General features: G+C 43.2%; 1 protein-coding gene and 1 long non-coding RNA gene across 3 annotated transcripts in view; one reads left to right on the forward strand and one right to left on the reverse strand.

Moving 5' to 3' along the window:
* Nucleotides 1-14,064, forward strand: part of LOC126087715 (uncharacterized) — a 33,938-nt gene extending 19,874 nt beyond the window's left edge. Inside the window, exon 3 of the long non-coding RNA XR_007519835.1 lies at nucleotides 13,732-14,064. This is a non-coding gene — a long non-coding RNA (uncharacterized LOC126087715). The remainder of the gene's footprint in view (nucleotides 1-13,731) is intronic.
* The window catches only part of RPS6KA2 (ribosomal protein S6 kinase A2), a 477,450-nt gene that overhangs the window by 398,761 nt on the left and 57,959 nt on the right, over nucleotides 1-20,730 (reverse strand). The gene's annotated exons all lie outside the window — the stretch shown is intronic.

The following is a 20,730-nucleotide window of genomic DNA, read 5'->3' on the forward strand; positions in this document are numbered from 1 at the left end:
GCAGACTTGCAGGAGAGGCATCTCAGGTTCGGGAGGGGCAGCCCAGAGTATATTTCCTGCACTAAGACCTTGGGCAAGTTACCCAACCACTCAGCCTCAATTTCCTCCTTCGTAAAGCTGAGGTAATACAGGACCTGCTTTATATGAACGTTGGAGGGACAACTGAGCTGGTGTGGAGAAAGCACTCAGTACAATGGCTGGGGTACAGATGCCTTTGGCAAATGTCAACCTTGATGAAGAAGGTGGAGAAAAACTAAGGGTTCCCCAACAGGCCCCATACCTCACACCATACACAACAGCCAGTTCAAAATGGATCAAAAGCCTAAATATAAAACCTAAAAATGTAAAGATCATGGAAGAAAAAATAGGGACCACACTAGGGACCCTAATACATGGCATAAATAGAATATAAACTATAACTAACAATGCACAAACACCAGAAGATAAGCTAGATAACTAGGAGCTCCTAAACTTTAAACACTTATGCTCATCAAAAGACATCACCAAAAGAATAAAAAGAGAACCTACAGACTGGGAAACATTTTTTTGGCTATGACATATCCAACAAGGGTCTTATCGCTAAAATCTATAGAATACTTCAACACCTCAACAACAAAAAGACAAATAATCCAATTAAAAAATGACCAAAGGATATGAACGGTCACTTCACCGACGAAGACATTCAAGCAACTAGCAGACATATGGGAAATGCTTGTGATCATCAGTCATTGTTGCTGTTAGGTGCCATCAAGTCGGTTCCAACTCTATGTACAACAGAGCGAAACACTGCCCAGTCCTGCGCCATCCTCACAAACGTTGCTGTGTTTGAGTCCATTGCTGCAGCCACTGTGTCAGTCCATCTCAGCAAGTATCTTCCTCTTTTCTGCTGACCCTCTATTTTACCAACCATGATGTCCTTCTCCAGGGACTGGTTCCTCCTGATAACTTGTCTAAAATACTTGAGATGTAGTCTCACCATCCTTGCTTCTAATGAGCATTCTGGCTGTATTTCTTCCAAGACAGATTTGTTTGTTCCTCTGGTAGTCCATGGTATATTCAATATTCTTCACCAATACCATAATTCAAAGACTTTGATTCTTCTTTGGTCTTCTTCATTGTCCAACTTTCCCACATGCATATGAGGCGACTGAAAACACCATGGCTTGGGTCAGGCACAACCTAGTCCTTAAGGTGACATCTTTGCTTTTCAACACTTTAAAGAGGCCTTTTGCAGCAGATTTGCCCAATGCAATGTGTCTTTTGATTTCTTAACTGCTGCTTCCATGGGTGTTGAATGTGAATCCAAGTAAAATGAAATCCTTGACAACTTCAATCTTTTTGTGTTTATCATGATGTTGTTTATTGGTCTAGTTGTGAGGATTTTTGTTTTCTTTATGTTGAGGTGTAATCCATACTGAAGGCTGTGGTCTTTGATCTTCATCAGTAAGTGCTTTAGGTCCCCTTCACTTTGAGCAAGCAAGGTTGTGTCATCTGCATAACGCAGGTTGTTAATGAGTCTTCCTCCATTCCCGATGCCCTGTTCTTCATACAGTTCAGCTTTTTGGATTACTTGCTCAGCATACAGATTGAATAAGTATGGTAAAAGGATACAACCCTGACATACACCTTTCATGATTTTAAACTTTGCAGTATCCCATTGTTCTGTTTGAACAACTGCCTCTTGGTCTATGTGCAGGTCCTTCATGAACAGAGTTAAGAGTTCTGAAATTCCCTTTCTTTGCAAAGTTATCCATAATTTCCTATGATCCACACAGTTGAATTCCTTTGCATAGTCAATAAAACACAGATAAACTTCTTTCTGGTATTCTCTGCTTTCAGCCAAGATCCATCTGACATCAGCAATGATATGCCTCTTTCCCTGTCCTCTTCTGAATCTGGCTTGAATTTCTGGCAGTTCCCTGTATGGCTGCAACTACTTTTTAATGATCTTCAGCAAAAATTCATTTGTGTGTGATATTAATGATACTGTTCTATAGTTCCCATATTCTGCTGTATCACCTTTCTTCAGAGTAGGCAAAAATACGGAGTTCTTCCAGTAGGTTGGTCAGGTAATTGTCTTCCAAATTTCTTGGCACAGACCAGCGAGCACCTCCAGTACTGCATTCATTTGTTGAAACATCTCAATTGTTATTCCATCATTTCCTGGAGCCTTGTGTTTTGCCAATGCCTTCAGCGCAGCTTGGCACCTCCTTAAAAAGCTAGAAATAAAAATAACATACAATCCAACAATCTCACTCCTAGGAATATATCCTAGAGAAATAAGAGTTGTCACACAAATAAACTTAAGGTCGCCCCATGTTCACTGCAGTATTATGCATAACAGCAAATGTTAGAAACAACCTAAGTGACCATCAACAGATGAATGGATAAAAAAATTATGGTTCACGCACACAATGGAATACCATGCGATGATAAAGATTAATGATGAATCTGCGAGACATCTCACAGCACGATGAAGCTGGAGGGCATTATGCTGAGTGCAATAAGTTAATTACAAAAGGACAAATATTGTACGAGACCACTATCATAAAAATCCAAGAAAAGGTTTACACACGTGTGATGGTTAAGACTGTGCGTCAGCTTGGCTGGGCCATGCTTCTCAGTGTTTTGGCAGTCGTATAGTGTTGTGATCATGCTCCTGTTGAAATCTGACATGTGATCACCCCCATGATGGAATCTGCTGAGTGGTACTGGCGGGGGTGGGCCCTATGGTGGCTCACCACCCCCTCAGCCTTCATCTCTCTACCCTCTGCCGCCTACTTCCTTCCTGCTTGCCTTGCCAAGGTTTTGGGGTTGTTCTGGATCCAGCAGCTGCCTTTTGTCTGATCTCTGCTTCTTGGGACTTGAGCTAGCACCTTATCTATCTTGGGATTTGTTGGTCTTCACAGCCTGTGAGCAAGAGTCCTGCTCCCTGATGTGCCGATCATGGGTTCACCAGCCCCTGTAGCTACATGAATCAGGAGAAACCTTGCAGTCTTGCCTACCGACCTTGGGATTCCTCAACTTTCACAGCCTGTGCGTGGAAGCCCTGCTCTCTGACCTGCCAATCTTGGGTTCACCAGCTTCTGTGGCTCCATGAATTGGGAGAGGCCTCTATCCTGCTCCAAGGACTTGGGACATTCCAACCTCTACAATCGCGGGAGCTGTTTCACTGATATAAATAAATCTCTCTGTACATGTATTTATACCCTTTACTAGTTTTGCTTCTCTAGGGAACCCAGTCTAAGACATTTGGTACCAAGAATGGTTCTAGAGAAACAAATTGTAAGGATGAGTTTTCTAAATTGGTTCTCAAGTTTGGTTAGTCTTAAAGATGTTGATGACACTGCTTCCAGTAGTAAAGAGGGCACTGCTAATCCATGGCATGAGGTGGCGATAGAAATATGCAAAATATCACCACCAACAGATCAGGTATCGGTGAAAGGCGAGGCTCTAGGTGATCGCATACATGATACTTTTCAACAATTTTGTCATAATGAGAAGTATAAGGAAGCTGGCTGGTTGTTCCAACATCCGTTAGACAAACCAGTGAAAGGAAGAGATGCACTCAGGTCTTCAGAGTCAAAGCTAAAAAAAGTGCCATATAAATGACCTCAAACCTTCCAGTTGTGCTCTGAAAGAAGGCCTTTCCTGCAGTAACAGAGCTGATATTGCCAAAAACCAAATCCAGAGTCTTATTGTAAGAGTGGCTGAATTATAACGCCAGCTCAATTGCCAACCTCGAGAGGTGTCTGAAGTTAAAATGAGGGCTTTGATCCAGAAGAAATGGGATTCTCAAACTTGGAATGGGGATGTATGGGCAGATAATCAGGAAGCTGGAGACACTGAGCACTTAAATTCCATTGAATCACTCCTGCCAACAGAACCACTCCCATCTGAAGAGATTACTTCATGTTTGTCTGCCAAACCACCCTGCCCAGAAAAACCATTAGCCTCTCCACTCCCATCTAATGAGATTAGCCCTCGCCCAGCTGCCTCTAAAGAGCTCTTGCCTGAGTCATTGCCTGGGGCATCATCTGAGGTAGATGCTTTACCAAACAATGCTGAATGTTCTCAAAACAATTCCACACTATAGATTCTGGCTTCTAGGCCTATAACTAGATTTAAGTTCCAGTGAACCACAAAAGGTGAAGTACAAAGTGTGTCCCAGGAGGAGGTATACTACACTCCAAAAGAACTACTTGAGATTTCTAATGTGTACCAACAGAAACCTGGGGAATATGTGTAGGAATGGCTAGTAAGGGTGTGGGACAATGGTGAAGGAACATAAAGATGGATCAATCTAAGTTTATTGATATGGGTCCACAAGCACAGATTCTTCATTCAGTGTTTCAGCTCAAGAAGTTAGGAAAGGGTCTAATAGTTTATTTGGTTGGGTTGCTGAAGCATGGATTATGACGTGGCCTACACTGAATTAAGTTGAAGTACCAGACCTGCCTTGGTATACTGTAGAAGAAGGTATCCAAAGGCTTAGAGAAATTGGCATGCTGGAGTAAATTTATCAGATAAGACCCACAGACCCACACATGAAATGCCCAGAGAACACACCTTTTACCACAACTGTGAGAAACAAATTTGTGAAGGGAGCTCCAGTATCCTTGAAGGCTGCTGTGATTGCTATTTTATGTAAATCAGATTTGACAGTGGGAACTGCTCTAACTGAATTAAGAAACCTAACTACAATAGGACTGATTGGACACTGTGGTAGTAGGGGCCAAGTGGCGGTACTCAATCAACACAGACAAGGTTGGTGTGCTTATAGTAATGGACAGTGAAGTCAAAGCACTAATCAGAATAATCTGACTCATATGGACTTATGGTGTTGGCTACTTAGTCAGGGTGTCTCTAGGAGTGAAGTAGATGTGAAATCTACTTTATACTTTATCTGTATAAACGAATGAATGCTAGGTCAGGTGAACGGCAGTCTAACTTGAATCACCAGAAGAGAGAGTCATGGTCCCTCCATCAGTTCCCAGACTTGAGCAAGTTTAAAGACCCACAGCCCTTTAAATGAAGGGAAGCCAGGTTCCCCTGAGGAAGGACTCCAATACACTGCCAACAATTTACACTGTTTATCTCTCTTGCAGCCTTCCCCAAAGGGATCTACAGCCTTTTACAAGAGTGACTGTTCATTGGGGAAAAGGAAATAATCAGACTTTTTGGGGATTACTGGATACTGGCTCTGAACTGACATTAATTCCAGGAGACCCAAAATATCACTGTGGCCCCAGTCAGAGTGGGGGAACGTCGAGGTCAGGTTATTAATGAAGTCTTGGTTCATGTCCATCTCACAGTACGTGCAGTGGGTCCTCCAACCCAATCTGTAGTGATTTCCCCATGTCTAGAACGCACAATTGCAATAGGTATACTAAGCAACTGGCAGAACCCCCAAATGGATCCCTGACAAGTGGAATAAGGCCTATTACGGTAGAAAAAGCCAAGTGAAAGCCATTAGAACTGTGCCTACCTAGGAAAATAGTAAAACAAAAGCAATACTACATTCCTAGAGGGATTGCAGAGATTACTGCCACCAGCAAGGACTTGAGGGATGCAGTGATTCCCACCACATCCCCATTCAACTCATCTATCTAGCCTACGCAAAAAACAGGAGAATCTTGGAGAAGGTCAGTAGAGTATCAAAAACTTAACTAGGTGGTGACTCCAGTGGCAGCTGCTGTCCCAGACGTAGTCTCATTACTTGAGCAAATCTATTCATCTCCTGGTAGCAGCTTTCGGTCTGGCTAACGCCTGTTTCTCCATACCTGATTCAAAGGACTATCCGAAGCAGTTTGCCTTCAGCTGACAAGGCCAACATTACACCCTCGGTTGGCCACCTCAGGGCTACATCAACTCTCCAGCCCTATGTCATAATTTAGCCCTCAGGGACCTTAATCGCCTTTCCCTTCCACAAGACGTCACACTGGTCCATTACGCTGATGACATGGTGATTGCACCTAGTAAGGAAGAAGTACCAATGACTCTGGACTTATTGGTAAAACATTTGCCTGCTAGAGGGTGAGAAATTAATCCTACAAAAATTCAGGCACCTTCCACCTCAGTGAAATTTCTAGGGGTCCAGTAGTGTGAAGGATAAGTTATTGCATCTGGCTCCTCCCACAACTGAAAAGGAAGCGCAATGCCTAGTGGGCCTCTTTGGATTTTGGAGGCATTCCTCATTTGGGTGTGCTACTCTGGCCTATTTATCAAGTGACTTGAAAAGCTGCTAGTTTTGAGTGGGGCCCAGAACAAGAGAAGGCTCTGCAATAGGTTCAGGCTGCTATACAAGCCACTCTGCCACTTAGGTCATATGATCCAGATGATCCAATGGTGCTTGAAGTGTCTGTGGCAGATAGAGATGCTGTTTGGAGTCTTTGGCAGGTCTCTACTGGCAAATCACAGCACAGACCTTTAGGATTTTGGAGCAAAGCCCTGCCATCCTCTGCAGATAACTACCTTCCTTTTGAGAAACAGCTTTTGACTTCTTACTGGGCCTTAGGAGAAACTGAACTCTTAACCACAGGCCACCAGGACACCATGAGGCCTGAACTGCCCATGATGAACTGGGTGTTGTCTGACCCACAGAGTCATAAAGTTAGATGCATCCAGCAGCACTCCATCATTAAATGGAAGTGGTATATATGAGATTGGGCCCGAGCAGGACCTGAAGGCACAAGTAAGTTGCATGAGGAAGCAGCCCAAATGCCCATGGTTTCCACTCCTATCACATTACCCTCCATGTCCCAGTCCGTACCTATGGCCTTATGGGGAGCTTCTTATGACCAGTTGACAGAAGAAAGAAAACCCATGCCTGGTTTACAGATGGTTCTGCATGATATACAGGCACCACTCAAAAGTGGACAGCGGCAGCACTACAGCCCTTTTCTGGGACCACCCTGAAGGACAGTGGTGAAGCGCAGAACTTTAAGCAGTGCGCGTGATTGTTCACTTTGCTTGGAAGAAGAAATGGCCTGATGTGCAATTGTATACTGATTCATGGGCTGTGGCCAATGGTTTGGCTGGATGGTCAGTGACATGGAAGGAACACGATTGGAAAACTGGAGACAAGGATTTATGGGGAAGATGTATGTGGATAGACCTCTCTGAATGGGCCAAAGAAGTGAAGATATTCATGTCTCATGTGAATGGTCACCAAACAGTGACCTCAGCAGAGGATGATTTCAACAATCAAGTGAACACGTTCTGTAGAAACCACTCATCCTTTTTCCCCAGCTACTCCTGTCATTGCTCAATGAGCTCATGAACAAAAGGGCCATGGTGGCAGGGATGGAGGTAATGCATGGGCCCAGCAACATGGACTTCCACTCACCAAGGCAAACTTGGCTATGCCACTGCTGACTGACTGCCCAATCTGTCAGCGGCAGAGACCAACACTGAGTCCTCAAGATGGTACCATCCCTCGAGGTGATCAGCCAGCAACCTGGTGGCAAGTTGATTACATTGGACCACTTCCATCGTGGAAAGTGCACAGTTTCGTTCTTACTGGAATAGACACTTACTCTGGATATGGATTTGCCTTCCCTGCACGCAATGCTTCTGCCAAAACTATCATCTGTGGACTTACAGAATGCCTTATCCACCATCACGGTATCCCACACAGCATTGCCTCGGATCAAGGGACTCACTTCACGGCAAATGAAGTGTGGCAGTGGGCCCATGCTCATGGAATTCACTCGTCTTACCATGTTTTCCATTATCCTGAAGCAGCTGGCTCGAAAGAACAATGGAATAGCCTCCTAAAGACACAATTATGGTGCCAGCTAGGTGGCAATACCTTGCAGGGTTGGGGCAATGTTCTCCAGGAGGCTGTATATGCTCTAAACCAGGGTCCAATATATGGTGCTGTTTCTCCCATAGCCAGGATTCATGGGTCCAGGAATCAAGGGATGGAAATGGGAGTGGCACCACTCACTATTACCCCTAGTGACCCACTTGCAAGATTTTTGCTTCCTGTCCCTGTGACCTCATGCTTTGCAGGTCTAGAGGTTTTGGTTCCAAAGGGAGGAATCCTCCTACCTAGAGACACATCACTGATTGCACTGAACTGGAAGCTAAGAATGCTACCTGGCCACTTTGGGCTCCTTATGCCTCTGGATCAACAGGCAAAGAAGGGATTTACCATACTGGCTGGTGTGATTGACCCTGATTACCAAGAGGAAGTCGGATTGATATTACATAGAGGAGGTAAAGAAGAGTATGTCTGGAATGCAGGAGATTCCTCAGGGCATCTCTTAGTACTACCATGTCCTGTGATTAAAGTCGGTGGAAATCTACAGCAACCCAATCCCAATTACTAATGGCCCAGACCCTCCAGGAATGAAGGTTTGGGTCAACACACCAGGCCAAGAGCCATGACCAGCTGAGGCGCTTGCTGAGGGCAAAGGGAATATGGAATGTGTGGTGGAAGAAGGTAGTTCTAAATACCAGTTAAGGCCACGTGACCAGTTGCAAAAATGAGGACTGTAATTGTTATGAGTATTTCTGCTTTATATGTGTGCATCAGACATTTTTGTATTCTTCACTTATAAAATATAAGATGTAAATGGGGCTAGTGTGTTTTTGGTTGTATGTGTGTTAGTTGTATCATGTTAGGCTCAAGTATGACTTTGTCTTTATTTACAGATTATATATGGTTTGGGGAGATGTATACAGCTGCCAAGTTGACAAGGGGTGGACTGTGATGGCTAAGATTGTGTGTCAACTTGGCTGGGCCATGATTCTCAGTGTTTTGGCAGTTGTATAATATTGTGATCACTTCCCTATTGAACTTTGATATGTGATCACCCCCCAAGATGGAATCTGCGGAGTGGTATTGGCAGGGGCGGGACCTATAACGGCTCACTGCCTACTCAACCTTCATCTTTCTGCCCTCTGCCACCTACTTTCTTCCTCTCACCTTGCCAAGGTTTTTGGCTTGTTCTGGATCCAGCAGCTGCCTCTTGTCTGAACTCTGGTTTTGGGACTTTATCTAGCAGCTTACCTTCCCATCTTGGGATTCGTCAATCTTCACAGCCTGTGAGTAAGAGTCCTGCTCCCCGACCTACCAATCTTAGGTTCACCAGCCCCTGTAGCTGCGTGAATCAGGAGAAACCTTGTGGTCTTGCCTGCCGACCTTGGGATTCCATGACCTTCACAGCCTGTGAGCAGGAGCCCTGCCCTACAACATGCCAATCTTGGGTTCACCAGCTTCTTCAGCTCCATGAATTGGGAGAGGCCTCTATCTTGATCCATGGACTTGGGACATTCCAACCTCTACAATTTTGTGAGCTGTTTCCTTGACATAAATCTCTCTCTATATATATATTTATATGCTTTATTAGTTTTGCTTCTCTAGAGAACCCAGCCTGAGACAACAAAGAAAAAAACAATCTTTGGCAGTTATGAGAGAGGGGAGGATTAGGAAGGCAAAAACACTAACTAAATACTTGACAAGTACTAACTTTGGTGAAGGGAAAGATAACACACAATATATGACCAAGGCAAGATCATAGAAGCTTCCTAGACACATCCAAACACCTTGAGGGACCGAGTTACTGGGGCTGAGGACCATGGTCTCTGGGGACATCGAAGTCAATTGCCATAACATAGTTATAAAGAAAATGTTGTACACCCTACTTTGGTGAGTAGCATCTGGGGTCTTAAAAACTTGCCAGCAGCCATCTAAAATACATCTATTGGTTGCATCACGTTTGGAGCAAAGAAGAAGGAAGAAAACCAAAGACACAAGGCAAATAATAGTCCAAAGGACCAATGGATCACATGAACCACAGGCTTCACAAGCCCGACCTCTCCGACAGGGATCATGATAGAGAGCCCTTGACAGAGCAGGAGAAAAATGTAGAACAAAATTTAATTAGCACAAAAGACCAGGCTTGCTGGTCAGACAGAGACTGGAGGGACCCCGGAGACTATGGCCCCTGGACACCCTGCTAACTCAGAACTGAAGCCACTCCTGAAGTCTACCTTTCAGCCAAAGATTAGACAGGCCTATAAAACAAACAATACACGTGAGGAACACGCTTCTTAGTTCAACCAAGTATACATGACTAAACGGGCAACATTTGCCCAAAGCAAAGACGAGAAGACAGGAAGAGTCAGGAAAGCTGGACGAACGGATAGCGAGAACCCGGGGTGGAAAGGGAAAGGGGGAGAGTGCCGACGCATTGCGGGGATTGCAACCAATCTCGCAAAACCATCTGTGTATAGATTTTTGAATGAGAAATTAATTTGTGCTCTAAACTTTCACCTGAAACACAATACATAAATTAAAAAACAAACGTAATTCGCATCATAATAAACCAAAAAGAAAAAAAAAACTAAGGGCTCCCCAAATTATAGCTGTATAAAGAAGGCCCCAAAGATAGCATTCCAGCCCTCCTTTCTGACACTGCATCCGCGTTTCTTTACAAAGCAAGTCTGTGAGGTCTTAGGAGTCTGGCCCTTTAGGAGACTGAGTGCGTTTCGAGCACCCTTTACTTCTAACTTGATCCCACTTCCTGTTTGTAAACTGCAACAGCAAAGCGGCAACAGCAGGTGGCCCTGGAGACACTGTTATGCAGGACTCCATAATCTCCTTCAGAAGAAACAGGCAGATGGATAGAGACTGCCTCACTTGAATTCTATTTCTTATCAAAAATTAGGCCATACGGTGAATTACACGAGTTTGTCATTTTAAAATCACTTAGAAATGACCAAAACAACTAAATTAAAATGTGCAATAAGTTTATGCAGACTTTTTGCTGTGGTATTGATTCTGAAAATGTCTTTGGATGGTGGGTGGCTTTAACAGACACTTTGGACTCTCCCTTCAAAAACTACACAACCACCCCTACACATAATTCAGGGGTTCACAGTCCCTGGAGCGCAAATATTTGCTTTTGAAGAGCATAAAGACTCAAATGTCTGTGTTAAAACAAACAAACAAACAAACAAAAAACCAAACCACTGCTGTTAAGTCGATTCCGACTCATAGCGACCCTACAGGACAGAGTAGAACTGCCCCATAGTTTTTCCAAGGAGCGGCTGGTGGATTCAAATTGCCGACCTCTTTTTGGTTGGCAGCCATAGCTGTTAACCACTGTGCCACTCTGCAGTCCTTGCTGATTTGGAGCGAGCTCCCCTCTGAAATGTACACTGTGTGCCCCTAGATGTCAGCAGAGAACACAGCACGAGAGAAAGCTCTCAGGACAGGCAGCGATGGAGTCCTAGAAATTCAACAGTGCATAACACAGGCCTCTGCTGTCATGAGTGCTTAGTGACATGATCCGGAAGGATCAAAAATATCAACTCACATGCAGTCCAAATTGTAAGGAAGGTCCATGTGTTCTCCATAACCCATAACCATGACTTCTTTTCAAGAAAATCTTCCTTTTTAGTTCCTCTCCGACCCCCTCCCGCCCCTGGGTGCCCAACCAAACCCACTGCCGTGGAGTTGGTTCCAACTCATAGGGACCCTACAGGACAGAGTAGAGCTCCCCCATAGGATTTCCAAGGAATAGCCAGAGGATTCGAACTGCTGACCTTTTGGTTAGCAGGGGAGCTCTTAACCACTGTGCCACCAGGGCTCCAAAGCACTCCACAAATCTGTCACCTATATCCAGATCTTTATTGACTCAAAAGGGTTAGCGGCTTGAAGTGTTAGCATCACCCAAGAAACTCTGCTTCTTCAGGTATTGACTGGTTTCTGGATTGTGACCTGTGTAGGTTCCCTGGATAAGACAAGATGGGAAATGGTCACCAGGACCACAGAGGTGCTGACTACCCATGGTCAGTGTTTGCGCAGACCAAGACCAGGTGGGAGATGGTCACCAGGACCACACAGTGTACTGACTACCCCTGGTCAGCATTTCTGCAGACCAAGACTAGGTGGGAGATGGTCACCAGGACCACAGAGGTGCTGACTACCCCTGGTCAGATTTGTGCAGGCCAAGACAAATTGGGAGACAGTCACCAGGACCACAGAGGGTACCTCTGGGTAGACCCTAAGCTTTCAGTTAGCAGTTACCACCTAAAACTATCATCTATTTGTCTAAATGCATTTTGATTTTAGGTCTGTTTCTACCTGAGATGCAGCCTGGAGAGAAGCTTTCCACATCTGAGAGGGTGGAATACCAGCAGGAACATGGCTGCCTCCTTGGACCATGAGCTGCCAACTTTAAGTACTGAACAAATAGGTCAAATATCTTGGCACCTCCCAGTGCCCGGGCCTTGTCAGCCATGTTTTCCAGTGGCCCATTAGCTGCAGACTGGCAGTAATGAGGGGAGCGTGTTCATGAGTTCTGAGTCAGGGGACTTGAAGCTAGTGTGAGAATGACAAGGAGGGCCATTGTAACACAGCCACAATAAAACACAGACAGTACTCAGAGGTCTGCTTTCAGCAGATTACAAAACTGAGCACTCTGGCCTCATTCAATGGGCCAGGGCAAAAAGAAAAGGTAAGTGCTGTTAATACAATTTAAAAAATTTTTTGTTTCCACACTAAAGTTAGAGTTTTTATTCACAAGCACATCACTAAATTTCAGACCCTGGTGAACTCTTGTTTCCTGTTGGGTTTGGCCGCTGGAGGGCGCCAGCAGGGTATCCGAGGGGGGAAGTTTTCCCCAGCCACTGCCCTGCGGCTTCAGTAAGCTGTTCACTCAGCAAACGCTCCCCTTCTGATCTCTGTGGTGGTTAATCCCGCGTGTCCACGGTGAGGCCACGGTGCCCAGCGTTTGGGCAAACACTAGTCTAGGTGTTCCTGTGAAGGTGCTCTATAGATGTGATTAACATTTACAATCAGTTGACTCTAAATTAAGATTACCCTCCACGATGTGGGTGGGTCTCGTCCAATCAGTAAAAGGCCTTAAAAGCAAAAACTGAGGTTTTCGAGAAGAGAAGCATTCTGCCTCAAGACTATAACAGAAACTCTGCCTGAGTTTCCAGCCAGCTTCCTAACCTACAGATTTCAGACTTGCCAGCCCCACAACTTGGCCAATTACTTAAATCTCTCTCTCTCTGTACATGTATATATAATCTCTCTGTCTGCATATGTATATGTAATTTTACAGCATCTGCTGGAGGCATGGAGGCCCCAGGAGGTCTACCAGGAGCCTCTGACCACTTCTGGGGCTCAAGGGACAAGTGGAGGAAGCAGACCTAGCAGAGGCCAGGGTTGCAGGGGGAAGCAGCTTCTCCCAGCAAAGTGGCCCCATAAAACAAGAAGGAAATAGTGAGGAATACCAGCCCTCCCTTCTCCCTCCCTCCCTTCCTCCAGGGCCTCCCATTAACTGAAAACAATTGGAGGTCGGCCTAGGAGGCCTGGTGTGATAATTTCCAGATCCTCACCTCTGCTAAAGTGATCTGCCTAAGAAGCCCTCTCCAGCACCACCCTCTTCACCACCCACCTCCACCTCCTCTTTTCCAGAGAAAGCAGGCCTCTCAGCCACCCCACGCCTTACTCAGGTGCATGGTCCTGATAGAAACCTCCCAGGGGGACCAACAGAGCTGCCATTTGAAATATTGGTAAGCAACCATACGCTATGACTAAGGAAGAGATCCTTGGCAAGCCAGGCAGTTTCCAATTTGCTTGCAATGAAACTGAAAGACAACCTTTAAAAATAATATAACAATCACAAGGTGACTTTTGGCACACACCATGGAAGGGGTTCAAAAAGTAGAGGGACACTATTATAACAAGTCTCTTTCGATTTCCAGCTTCCATTCCCATTTATGTGAACAAGTACGCTCAGCAGCTCTGGACTCGAGCCTCTCACCCTTCGGTTAGCAGCAGAGGGTGTTCACCACTTGTACCACCCAGGGATTCCGACCCTCTGTGACCAGTGTCTGCATAGGAACAGGAAGAGACACGGAGACACGGAGAAAAGGAAGGATGTCATGTGACAATGCAACAGTTGCATCTACGAGCCAAGGAACACCAAGGGTCGCCAGGGTCGCCAGGAGCTACCAGAAGCTGGGAGACAGGCATGGGGGAGGCTCTCCCTCAGAGTCGCAGAAGGAATCAACACAGCCGTTATGGATTGAACTATAGTCCCCCAAAATGTGTTGCAAATCCTAACCCCTATACTTGTGGATGTCAACCCATTTGGGAATAGGATTTCCTTTGTTATGTTAATGAGGTGTATTAATGTAAGGTGTGTTATAAGCCAATCGCCTTTGAGATACAGTGAAACCTGTGAGAGCCGGAACTTGATGCGACTGCCTCGTTTTTCCAGGTTTCAAAAGTCTTCCTTCTTTGGCAGGGTGCAGTCTTACCACTTTTCTATTGCTCCTTTTAATGGAAAATATTTGAATTTCCCTTCTCTGACAGGCTTCCACCTTACCCAGGTTCTGGCTTTCTCGGGTTTTACTGTGTAAAAAGAGCAGGTTAGGCATAGAAGCAGGAAGCACTCAGGGGGAAGATGGATGCCATGTGAAGACCGCCCAAGAACCAAGGAACAGAAGCTGGAAAGAGACAACGACCTTCCTCCGGAGCCAACAGAGAAAGAGCTGTCCCCGAGAGCTTGTGCCCTGAATTTGGACTCCAGCCTCCTAAATTGGGAGAAAGTAGCTATCTGTTCATTAATGCCCCCCCTCCCTTGTGGTATTTGTGTTACAGCAGTGCTAGGTAACTAAGACAAAAGCCAACAAGTTGATTTGGACTCCCAGGCTCCAGATCTGTGAGACAACGCATTTCTGTTCTTATAAGCCATCTAGTTTGTGGTATTTGTTAAAAGCTTGCCTGTGAAGATAAACACAGAAAAATCAGTTGGATTCCTATACACCAATAAAGAGAACGATGAAAAGGAAAACAGGAAAACAATACCGTTTATAATAGGAATAAATTTAATCAGGGATGTAAAAGGCCTATACAGAGAAAACTACAAAACACTACTGCAAGAAACCAAAAGAGACCTACTTAAATGGAAAAACATGCTATGCTCACGGATAGGTAGGCTCGACATTGTGAAAATGACAACTCTACCCAAAGCAATCTATAAATACAATGCAATCCCAATTGAAATACCAACAACATTCTTTAAAGAGATGGAAAAACTGATCATTAACTTTATATGGAAAAGGAAGAGTCGCCGGATAAGTAAAGCACTATTGAAGAAGAATAAAGTAGGAGGACTTGCACTACCTGACCTCAGAACCTACTATACAGCTATGGTAGTCAAAACAGCCTGGTACTGGTACAACAACAGATACATTGACCAATGGAACAGAACTGAGAACCCAGATGTAAATTCATCCAACTACGATCACCTGATCTTCGACAAGAGCCCAAAGCCCATGAAGTGGGGAAAAGACAGGCTTTTTAACACATGGTGATGGCACAACTGGATGTCCATATGCAAAAAAATGAAACAGAACTCATACTTTATACCAAGAAAACTAATTCAAAATGGATCAAAGACCTAAACATAAAATAAAAAACTATGAAGATCATAGAATAAAAAATAGGATCAATGCTAGAGGGCCTAATACACGGCATTAACAGGATACAAACCATAGCTAACAACACACAAATTCCAGAAGCTAGATAACTGAGATCTTCTAAAAATTAAACACTTACACTCATCAAGACTTCACCAAAAAAGTAAAAAGAGAATCTACAGATTAAGGGAAAAAAAATTGGCTATTACAAATCCTACAAAGGTCTAATCTCTAAAATCTACAGGAAAACCCAACACCTCTGCAACAAGAAGACAAATAATCCAATTAAAAAATGGAGAAAGAAAATGAACAGACACTTCACCAAGGAAGACATTCAAGCAGCTAACAGACACATGAGGAAATGCCGTTAATCACTAGCCATTAAAAAAAAATGTAAATCAAAACCACAACGAGATACCATCTCACCTCAGCATTACTGCACAAATAAAAAAAAACAGAAAATAACAAATGTTGGAGAGGATGCAGGGAGATCGGAACTCTTAGGCATGGCTGGTGGGAATGCAAAATGGTATAACCATTTTGGAAAACGATATGGCACTTCCTTAGAAAGCTAGAAATAGAACTACCACATGATCCAGCAATCCCACTCCCAGGAATATATCCTAGAGAAATAAGACCCGTCACACGAATAGACATATGCACACCCATGTTCATTGCAGCATTGTTCACAATAGCAAAAAGATGGAAACAACCTAGATGCCCATCAACAGATGAATGGATAAACAAACTACGGTACATACACACAATGGAGTATTATACAACTATAAAGAACAATGATGAATATGCGAAGCATGTCATAACATGGATGAATCCGGAGGGCATTATGCTGAGTGAAATAAGTCAGTTATAAAAGGACAAATATTGTACAAGCCCACTACCATAAAAAGTCATGAAAATATTTACACACAAAAGGAAACAATCTTTGATGGTTACGGCAGGGGGCGGGGGGCGGAAGGGATGGAAAAAACACTTCATAGATAAGTGGTTACTCTGGTAAATGGTAAGACAGTACACAATACTGGAGAAGCTAGCACAACCTGCCCAAGGCAAGGTCATGGAAGCTCCATTGACACATCCAAACTCCCTGAGGGACCGAATTACTGGGCTAAAGGCTGTGGGGACCATGGTCTCAAGGAACATCTAGCTCAACTGGCATAGTATAGTTTATAAAGAAAATGTTCTACATTTTACTTTGGTGAGTAGGGTCTGGGGACTTAAAAGCTTGTGAGCAGCCATCTAAGATACTCTACTGGTCTCACCCTTTCGGGAGCAAGGGAGAGTGAAGAAAACTAAAGACACGAGGGAAAGATTAGTCCAAAGGACTAAAGCACCAAAACAACCATGGAGTCCACCAGACTAAGTCCCGTACAACTAGATGGTACCCACTACCACCACTGACTGCTCTGACAGGGATCACAACAGAGGGTCCCAGGCGGAGCTGGAGAAAAATGTAGAACAAAGTTCTAACGTACAAAAAAAGACCAGACTTACTGCCTGAGAGAGACTGCAGAAACCCTGATAATATGGCCCCTGGACACCCTTTTAGCTCAGTAACGAAGTCACTCTTAAGGTTCACCCCTCAGCCAAAGATTAAAAAAAAAAAAAAAAGATTAGAGAGGCTCATAAAACAAAATGAGACTAACTGGGCACACCAGCCCAGGGGCAAGGATTAGAAGACAGGAGGGCATAGGAAAGCCGGTAATAGGGAACGCAAGGTAGAGAAGAGGAGAGTGTTAACATGTCGTGGGGTTGGCAGCCAACGTCACAAAATGGCACTTTTATTGTTTAATGAGAAACTAATTTGCTCTGTAAACCTTCAACTAAAGTACAATAAAAAGAAAAACAAAATATGGCCTTGATACAAACAATGTGGGAGATTGCATGATAGAATTTAGTAAGACCAGTGACTGTTCATTGCAGATACCTTTTTTTTTTTTCAGCAAAACAAATAGTGACTGTACATGTGGGGAGCCCTGGTGGCACAGTGGCGAAGAGCTTGGCTGCTAACCAAAAGGTCAGCAATTCAAATCCAAAAGCTGCTCCTTGGAAACCCCATGGGTCAGTTCTACTCTTTCCTGTAGGGTTGCTATGAGTCAGAATCTCTGGACAGCAAAGAGTTTAGTTTTTTGGTTGATACATATGGAACTCACCAGATGGAAAACACAGGAATCAAATCGACTACATCTGTGAAAAGAGACAATGGAAAAGCTCAATATCATCATTCAGAACAAGGCCAGGGGTTGACTGCAGAAGAGACCATCAATTAATTGCTCATATGCAAGTTCAAGTTGAAGCTGAAGAAAATTAAAACAAGTCCACAAAAATCAAAATATGACCTTGAGTATATACCATCTGAATTTGGAGACCATCTCAACAGATTTGATGCATGGAACACCAATGACTGAAGACCAGACGAGTTGTGGGGTGGCATCAAGGACATCATGCATGAAGAAAGCAAGAGGTCATTAAAAACACAGGAAAGAAAGAAAAGACCAGAATGGATGTCAGAGGAGACTCTGAGAGCACCAAAAGAAGCCCTCGGCCAACAGACGAAAGCGAACAATAAAAATTAGAGTAGAACTAAATGAAATAGAGAATAGAAAAGCAACTGAAAGAGTTAACAAGACCAAAAGCTGGTTCTTTGAAAAGATCAACAAAATTGATTAAACCATTGGCCAAACTACCAGGAGACAAAGCAAATAGCCCAAATAAGAAATGAGATGGGTGATATCACAACAGACCCAAATGAAATTAAAAGAATCATAACAGAATACTATGAAAAACTGTACTCTAACAAATTTGAAAACCTAGAGGAAATGGACGAATGTTTAGAAACACACTATCTACCTAAACTAACACAAACAGAGATAGAACAACTAAATAAACCCACGACAAAAGAAGAAATTGAAAAGGTAATTTTAAAAAGTCCCAGCCAAAAAAAAAAAAAAAAATCCCTGGCCCTGACAGCTTCATTGGAGAATTCTACCAAACTTTCAGAAAAGAGTTAACACCACTACTACTAAAGGTATTTCAGAGCATAGAAAAGGAGGGAATACTCCAAAACTCATGCTATGAAGCCACCATATCCCTCATACCAAAACCAAGTAAAGACACCACAAAAACAAAAAATCATAGACCACTATCCCTCATGAACATAGATGCAAAAATCTTCAACAAAATTCTAGCCAATAGAATTCACCAACATATCAAAAAAACAATTCACCATGACCAAGTGGGATTCATACCAGGTATGCAGGGATGGTTCAACATTAGAAAAACAATCAATATAATCCATCGCTAATTTAAAAAAAAAGAACCACATGGTCTTATCAATTGATGCAGAAAAGGCATTTGAACGAAGTCCAACAACCATTCATGACAAAAACTCTCAGCAAAACAGGAATAGAAAGGAAATTCCCCAACATAATAAAGGACATTTATATAAAGCCAACATCATCCTAAATGGGGAGAGTCTGAAAGCATTCCCCTTGAGAACAGGAATTAGACAAGGATGCCCTTTATCGCCACTCATATTCAACATTGTGCTGGAGGTCCTAGCCAGAGCAATTAGGCTAGAAAAAGAAATAAAGGGCATCCAAATTGGTAACGAAGAAGTATCTCTACTTGCAGATGATATGATCTTATACACAGAAAATCCTAAAGAATCCACAAGAAAATGACTGGAACTAATAGAAGATTTCAGCAAAGTATCAGGATACAAAAATCAGTTGAATTCCTCTACACTGACAAAAAGAACCTTGAAGAGAAAATCACCAAATCAATACCATTTACAGTAGCCCCCAAGAAGATAAAATACTTAGGAATAAATCGAACCAGAAACGTAAAAGACCTATACAAAGAAAACTACAAGACACTACTGCAAGAAACCAAAAGAGAGTTACAAAAGTGGAAAAACATACCTTGCTCATGGAAGGAAGCCCTGGTGGCATAGTGGTTAAGAGCTGTGGCTGCTAACCAAAATGTCGACAGTTTGAATCCACCAGGCGCCCCTTGGAAACTCTATGGGGCAGTTCTACTCTGTCCTATAGGGTCACTATGAGTCGGAGTCAACTTGATGACAACAGGTTTGGTTCTTTTTTTTTTTGGTTTTGCTCATGGATAGAAAGACTCAACATTGTAAAAATGTCTATTCTACCAAAGTGATCTACAGATACAACGGAATCTCGACCCAAATTCCAATGGCATTTTTTAATGAGATAGAGAAACAAATCAACAACTTCATAGAACGGGAAGAGGCCCCAAATAAGTAAAACATTACTGAAAAGGAAGAACAAAGTGCAAGGCCTCACACTATCGGATTTTAGCACCTATTATACTGCTGTGGTAGCCAAAACAGCCTGGTACTGGTACAACAACAGATACACAGACCAATGGAACAGAACTGAGAATCCAGATATAAACTGATCCACTTATGAGAAGTTGATATTTGCAAAGGCCCAAAGTCCATCAAATGGGGAAAAGACAGTCTCTTTACCAAATGGTGCTGGCATAACTGGATATCCATCTGCAAAAAAATGAAACAAGACCTATACCTCACACCATGCACAAAAAATAACTCAAAACGGATGAAAGACCTAAATAAAAAATCTAAAACGATAAAGGTTATGGAAGAAAAAAATAGTGACACTGCTAGGAGCCCTAATACATGGCATAAACAATATACAAAACATTACTAACAATGGACAAACACAGAAGAGAAACTAGATGACTAAAAAAAAAAAAAAAACTAGGAGCTCCTAAAAATCAAACACTTATGCTCATCCAAAGACTTCATCAAAAGTGTAAAAAGACAACCCACAGACTGGGAAAAAAATTTTGGCTACAAGAAATCCAATCAGTGTCTAATCTCTAAAATGTACAAGATACTGCAAAACCTCAACAAGAAAAAGACAAACAACCCAATTAAAAAATGGGCAAATGATATGAACAGGCACTTCAAAGAAAACATTCAGGCAGCCAACAGATACATGAGGAAATGCTCTCAATCACTAGCCTTTAGAGAAAGGCAAATCAAAACTACAATGAGGTACTATCTCACCCCAACAAAAAAAAAAAGGCTAGCATTAATCTAAAAAACACAAAATAATAAATGTTTGAGAGGTTGTGGAGAGATTGGAACACTTAATACCCTGCTAGTGGGAATGTAAAATGGTACAACCACTTTGGAAATTGATTTGGCGCTTCCTTAAAAAGCTAGAAATAGAAGTACCATATGACCCAGCAATCCCACTCCTT

This window comes from Elephas maximus, chromosome 1, assembly GCF_024166365.1.
Source record: "Elephas maximus indicus isolate mEleMax1 chromosome 1, mEleMax1 primary haplotype, whole genome shotgun sequence".
NCBI classification, from domain to species: domain Eukaryota; kingdom Metazoa; phylum Chordata; class Mammalia; order Proboscidea; family Elephantidae; genus Elephas; species Elephas maximus.